Source organism: Canis aureus, chromosome 10 (assembly GCF_053574225.1).
Source record: "Canis aureus isolate CA01 chromosome 10, VMU_Caureus_v.1.0, whole genome shotgun sequence".
NCBI lineage: Eukaryota > Metazoa > Chordata > Mammalia > Carnivora > Canidae > Canis > Canis aureus.
In genome coordinates this window covers 67,842,675-67,849,826 of record NC_135620.1, presented here as the reverse complement: position 1 = coordinate 67,849,826, position 7,152 = coordinate 67,842,675, and positions in this window count along the sequence as shown.

Below are 7,152 nucleotides of genomic sequence, written 5' to 3'. Positions count from 1 at the left end.
AAAGAGTTGCCCCCACCCCCCCAGATCTGAACTCTTAACAAACACCCTGGGCGCTTTCACTGCAGGTAGGTGCTGCAAAATATCGTTCTTTTCTAAGGATGTGCTTTACTCAGCACTGCCCCCCGCAACCCCCGGCAAAGATCCAGCTGCTCCAGGAGTCTGCAGCCCTGCTTGACCAGGAATGCCTGTCTTCTCAAACAGCTCTTACTCATTTTCTAAATGATCTTAATTGCCAAGCTCCTAAGGGAATGATCCGCAAAGGGCTTTATCTCTTGGTACAGGTGAATGACCTCACCCCCGGTGCTCTAAACCAGCGTGGACCAGGGTGGGGTCTAGAGAGTGGAGATTATTATAATTCTTAAAGTTCTGGCTGTCTGATTTCGCACCAGTGCTGTGCCCCTTGGCGTCAGCCTTCACTGGGGCATCCGAGGCCGCTCTGTGACCTCTGATTCCTGGCGGTCTACCAGATGCATGTGGTTTAGCCATTCACCTCTCCAAGGGAGAAAAGTCTCCAAGTCCCTTTCCCTGGTGTTTTCCTTCGGAGGCTTTTTCTTGCTGCTATCGGAGTATTTGAATTCTCATCAATTTTCTTGTGACTTTTGTGGAATGTGCTGGTAGTAGTGCAGCTGTTACATCTTCTACTTAGAACAGGTTTCCCTCCCCTGAAGGATTAAGAGGGAGGCAAACTATTTGCAGTTGTTCCTGCCCCACCTCTGACAGTTCTTTAACCCCATGAGAAAGAACAACCTCTGAGTTTCTCAGTCCTCCTCAGAGTGACATGTTTCTCTTCCTTGTCTGTTCTTACCTTCTCTTTCTCCATCTTGGCTGGTCAGTTCAAGCTGAAAAATTTGTTTCTGAGGTGGCCCAGCAGCTAAAAGAAAATATGCTGTCCCAAGTAATGAGTAACTTAATTTTAATCCTAATTGTTAAAAAATACAACGAGCATTCCTTGAGCCCTTCCTGTGCACCAGGCATTGTGCTAAATGCTGGAGACGGAGACATGGCCAAAAAAAGCAGACAGTGCAGCCAAGTCTCACGAGAACCTTGACAAATCCAGGTTGAGAGCATCCCATATAATGAGGACTAGCATAAGGAAAGGCCTGGGAATGAATCTGTAGCATGGAGGATATCCAGGTATGGTTGGGATACAGGTTGCTTGGTGGGAAATTAAAGTTTCTTTGAAGACCTGGTGCTGCTGTCAAATATCTGAATATTATTCAATAGGATATTATCTTTTTAATCGTTAAAAATCAGGATACAGAGAACGCATCATTCTAGTGTAAGAATGCAATAAGTAAAATAATGGTTCTGTTTTCTTTTGTAATCAGCGAGGTGAGAAAAGTGTGGGAAGAGCTGATGAAGGTAGAGACAACGAAAGGAAAAAGGAGGAGAAATTCATGTTGACAGATGGTCTGAAAATCTCTTTCTCAGCAAAGAGAAAGCTCCCTAGAAAAAAGGGTGGGCAGATGCATATCCAAAGGGCTTAGCATAGTGCCTGGTACATAGTAGGTGCTTATGACATAGTTCTCAAATTAAAGAATGAATGGCATGGGGAGAAAAAAATAAGAGGAAATAGGGAGATACCATACACAGAAAATATTGAGATATTACAAGGAAAATACTGAGAGACAAGGCAGACAGAAATATATATATTCAAAGGAAGCAGATTGGCAAGGGCGATAGGGAGAGAAAGGACCCAAGGGACTCAAGGAGGCTCATAAATTAGGCAAGTGCTATTGAGCGAATGATGCTTTGCATATACTGTGTCTTAGTGTGCTGGCTGTGGGCTGTCGATCTGGGGAAAGTCATTCAATGTTTTTGAGTGTCATCTATTAGAAGAAAAAGCGTTGAATGGAAATGGATTAAAATACAGTGTTGTAAAATGTTATGATCTGAGGAAGTTGGGTGGTGGGGATGTGGGATTTTTGTGCCATTCACCATGTTTGTTTAAAAATTTTCATAACAAAAAGGTCTTTTAAATAATAGGAGGGCTAATAACTGAGCATGGGCCCATCTAGTTCCCTGCTTCATGAAGTCACTGGAGTTACGGTTGTCAAGACACAGCCAGAGACTGGATACAGGAGGCAGATGGCAGAAAAGTCATATTCACTCTAATGGTTAGTGTCTTCGTGACGAAGGGGGTGACTGTGCCTAATGGAATGACAGGTTTGAGGGAGAAGCTAATAAAACCACTTATTGGTAACATTGGGGGAGCGCTCAAGGAAATGTCTGTAGATCAAAGGGAGTTTGTTCCTTATAGAGTTGAGGTTTCACAAGGCACTGTGGGGAGGCTTGCAGACAGCGAGGCATGGGGGTGGGAAGCAGGGGGGCAGTGGGCTGGAAGGGGTGAGGAAAGAGCCTGGGGGGCCTTGGCTTATGATTTTCATAAGTGAAGAAGGAGGAGGCTTGGGTGGAAGCCTCGACTGAGGGTGTGGTGAGGCTAACAGCTGAATCTGTTGAATTATCCAGCCCCAGTGTTCCCAGTGGAATGTTGACTTGTTGGCCTCTGCAGAGTGCTTAGCCTCCCAGGTGCTGGGCACAGTTGCTCAGAGCAGCTCCTACAGGGAAGGTCAAAGGGTCAGGAAGGAAGGAGGTCAAAGGGGGAGAGCTAGAGATATCAGCCTCTGCAAAATGCACTTATTTTTCTTGGCATCTGACAGGTGGACGAGATGAAATCTAGCTGGGGGCCCAGCCCAGCCAGTCCACAGATTCCCTTAACTCGCCATCCCCATAAGTTCCTCCCTTTTTAAGGCATCTTGTCACATTTTTCCCCCTTTTGGTGGACATTCTACTTCAGTGTTTATTTGCTAACCGACAGTTTAAGGGAATAAGCTTAATAACCTCTTCAAGTGAAGTGGTTTTTTAAAAGTGACAAATCAGTTTACTTAAAGAAAATTTCATGTTAACTATGAATTTCAGAGATTTAATGCTTTTTTTTTTTCACTTGGAAGCCTAATTCATTAACTGAATTAACTGAATATATATATATTGATGTTTGAGATTGAGGTGAATTTTTTATTTTGTCTACATGGAGGAAGCTTCCTAGTGCAATGAATGATTACTGATCGGTTTAGAAAATCATGAATCTACCTTGTAATATGTTCATGGCAAGAAACAAATACTGTCACCATGGATTCCAAATAAAATTAATATTCTGTCCCAAATAAGTACCAGCTGTTTAGAAGAGCATCGAGGGGGATGGGAGAATTTAAGCTTAATTAATTATTTCCTTGGTTAGAAAACAAAATTTTCCAACAAAGAGAACATTATCTCTGTAAGACACTAGCATTTCTAAGATTCCACCCACAGTAAGGCCGGCAAACAATAAAGCCAAGCCTTTAGCTGGGTTTTGAATCCCTCACATAAATTTAGAGAATTATAACAAAGAGTAACTGCAAGATCATGTTTAGATAGTTGGAGTCAAAAGACTGATCTGCTCCCTTTTCTGTTTCTTACTCTGTCGGAGCATACCTACCAGAGTTCCTGTCTTTTATTTCTCTGTATCAAGCTTGTCCTCAAATCCTATTTTTCTTCTCCTTCTCCTTCCTTCTCCTTCCTTCTCCTTCCTTCTCCTTCCTTCTCCTTCCTTCTCCTTTCTTCTTCTTTCTTTAGAGCAGGGGGAGGAGCAGGGAGAGAGAGAGAGAGAGAGAGAGAATATGAGTCTTAAGCAGGTTCCCCACCCAGCACAAAACCCGACCCAGGACTCGATCTCACAACCCTGAGATCATGACTTGAGCCAAAATCAAGGGTCGGATGCTTAACCCACTGAGCCACTCAGGTGCCCCTCAAATCCTATTTCTTATGATACTTCAATATCACTTGTACTCAAACTTGAAAATGAAATAGAGCGATGGATTTAACCATAAGAGTTAAAGCTGTTGACTACCAGGCCCTGCCACGCGCACTGTGTCTCCTTCTGGCAACCCTTTCGTGAGGCACTGTTTTTAGCCTTCTCAGCAGGGTTTCACAGATGGGGAAACCAGGCCTTCGAGAAGTGGTTCTCTGCTGGGGCTGCCCATTTGTGTGGCTGGGGGTGGGGGTGGGCTCTAAAAACGGTCAGTGCTTAGGCTACCATCCACCTGGACCAATTAAATCAGGACCTCTGAAGGTGGGACCTGGGCTTCTGTAATTTTTTAGAGCTCCCCGGGTGGTTACCAAGTGCACTGAAGGTTAGAAATACCGTTCGAGTGGTTAAGTAACCAGTGCAAGGGCCTGGGGCTGATGGAGTGATAGAGTAGGGGTTGGAATCCAGCGTTCTTAGATTTTAGAGTCTCATCTTAACGTCTCTAACTATATTGCCTCTCAGAGTATTTCCCACTCCTGGGCATGTACCCGATAGTTCTTGCACCAGGGGCACATGTATAAGAATATTCATAGCAGCTCTTTTTGTGATGGGTGGAATCTAGAAACAGATAGAAGTGTTCAACAACAGCAGAATGGATAAATAAACTGTGGTGTGTTCTAAGATTGAATGTCTGTGTCCCCCCGCCCCCCCCCCCCCGACCTGCACTCCAAATTCGTGTGTTAGAGTCCTGATCCTTGATATTATGGTAGCAGGAGTAGTGATTAGGTCATGAAGGTGGAGCTCCCGTGAATAAAATGAATATTTTTATAAAAGAGACCCGGGGGGATCCCAGGGTGGTTCAGTGGTTTAGCGCCTGTCTTCGGCCTGGGGTGTGATCTTGGAGTCCCGGGATCGAATCCTGCATTGGGCTCCCTGCATGGAGCCTGCTTCTTCCTCTCCTGTGTCTCTGCCTCTCTCTCTCTCTCTCTCTCTCTCTGTGTCTCATGAATAAATAAATAAAATCTTAAAAAAGAAAAGAGACCCAGAGGAGCTTTGTCCCCCCTGCTGCCATTGGAGGACATCCTTATCAGACCCCAGGTCTTCTGGCACCTTGATCTTGCACTACCCAACCTCCAGAACTGTGAGAAATAAACTGCTGCTGTTTGCAAGCCACCCACTGTGTGGTGTTGTGTTTCAGCAGCCTGGACGGAGCTGGATACTGTGTTAACGAAATGGAATACAATACAGCAATAAAATAGAATTCCTTCTATTCACAAACGTGAGACCATATAATTTTATAGTTGGATACATAATCCTATTTGGGGAAATTTTCATAGGCAAGCAAGGCAAAGTTGATGAAGCAGAAGTTGAGGGAAGGTGGGGTCATGGGAGGAGCACACAAGAAAGCTTTAAATATAGTGTTCTATTTCTTAAACTCCGTGGTGGGTATACAGGTATTTAAAAAATTGTTTATATTCTCTGTATATTTTATAAACATTCTTTTTATAGCTATAAATGTTTTAAATGATTATAGGATAGTTATTGGTTTTATGAAATATATTAATGCAATTCTAGCAATATGAAGTACTAAGCAAAAAACTAAAGACAATAAAATAAAAGCCCCACCAAATATGTTACCACCCAGAAACACATATTCAGTGACAATCATTTCACAGTATCTTTTATGCATATAAATAGGACAGACACATCGACAAATACATTAGGATTGCCCCAGTTATGTAGTATGTATAACAAACCATCTCTAAACTTTGTGACTATGGCAACAAAGTTCAGTTATTTACTCCCGATTCTTGGTAGGTTGTCTGTCTTCACTCCACATGTTGGCTGGAGTTGCTCGTGTAGTTGCATTCAGCTGGGAACCTGGGTGAGGTTGGAACATCTAAGATCACTTCCATGTTAGGAACTTCTGCTAGGATGCCTCGGGTGGCTCAGAGCCTACTGGCTAGACTTCTCTTTTTCCATGGGTTCTTATTATTCTGTGGATCCCAAGAAGGAGAAAGCAGAGGCTACAAGTGTTTTAAAATCTGGGCGTGTAAGTCCCAGAACATCCCTTCTATGCATTCTCTTGCTCCAAGCAAGTCACAAGGCCAGCTGAGACTCAAGGGGAAAGGAAACTCTCCCTCTTAATGTGCAGAGAGATATGTGCCTACAGGGATGGAGGACTAGTTGGAGGCTCCTAGGAAATGATCTGCCACTGTGTTTGTCGTAAGTCTGCTTTTCATAGTCCGTTGGTAGAAAGCTGGGGTTTTCGTGGTTCCCTGAACAACTGCATTCAATAATTATTATTGAATATCTACTATGTGTCAGGGATTGTTTCTTTTTAAGACTTATTTATTTATTTGAGGGTGGAGGAGAGGGAGAGAGAGCATGGTGGGGAGGGGCAGAGGGAGAGAGAAAGAGAGTCTCAAACAGACTCCATGTTGAGTGCAGAGCCCAGCACGAGGCTCAATCTCATGACCCTAAGGTCATGACCTGCGCCAAAACCATGAGTCTGATGCCTAACTAACCGTGCCACCCAGGTGCCCCGAGGGACTGTTTTAATCATTGTAACAGCAGTAAACCAAGAATCAAAAAACTCTGCTGTCTTCATGGAGTCTACATTTGAATGATTTAGGCAACCATTCAGACCATATGCCATTTTATATTAGAAATCAATAAAATTTGGCTAAAGAGAGAAATTTTGGTTAATTGAAAGAATAAGACCAAGTGAAAGCTGCTGGCCTTGTTACTAGTAGTCTACTTGAGCTCAGAACTAGTAGAAAAAGAGTTTCCAGAAGTACAAATCTCCTTGTGATTCCATCCAAATTAATTCAGCAAATACCTACTATATACAAAGATCTTTGCTGGCCTACTGGAATGGGAGATCATTTTAGAAGCCTTTGATTTGGTTCAATGAGGGATTTGTTGGATATATGTGTGAAGTGCCAAAGGACATATAAAAGATGAAAAACCCAGGATTCCTGCCCTCATGGTGGCAATAATATCAAATACCCATACCTATATATCTAAGAGATAAGGTAAGTGCCACAAGTTGATATCAGTGTGGTGCTAGGGTCCAACAGAAGCCAGTATATCATTCATTTTTGGGAATCACCTAATCTTCATGAAGGAGAGAGCATTTGAGCTGGTTCTTGAAGACTGACTACATTTTCATTTGGGTAGGTGCTACCCAGGTGCTAGCAGGCTTGTAGAAGGATAGGACAATTTTATGTGCCCTGTGACCATAAGCTTACATGGTGGGTGCATATTTCCTCTTTGTTTCTAGCTGAAGCAAGCCAGCGTGGGCACTAATGGTACTTCGATGATTTCCATTTTCTACCTGAATTCCTTGTTTAAATGACCTATTT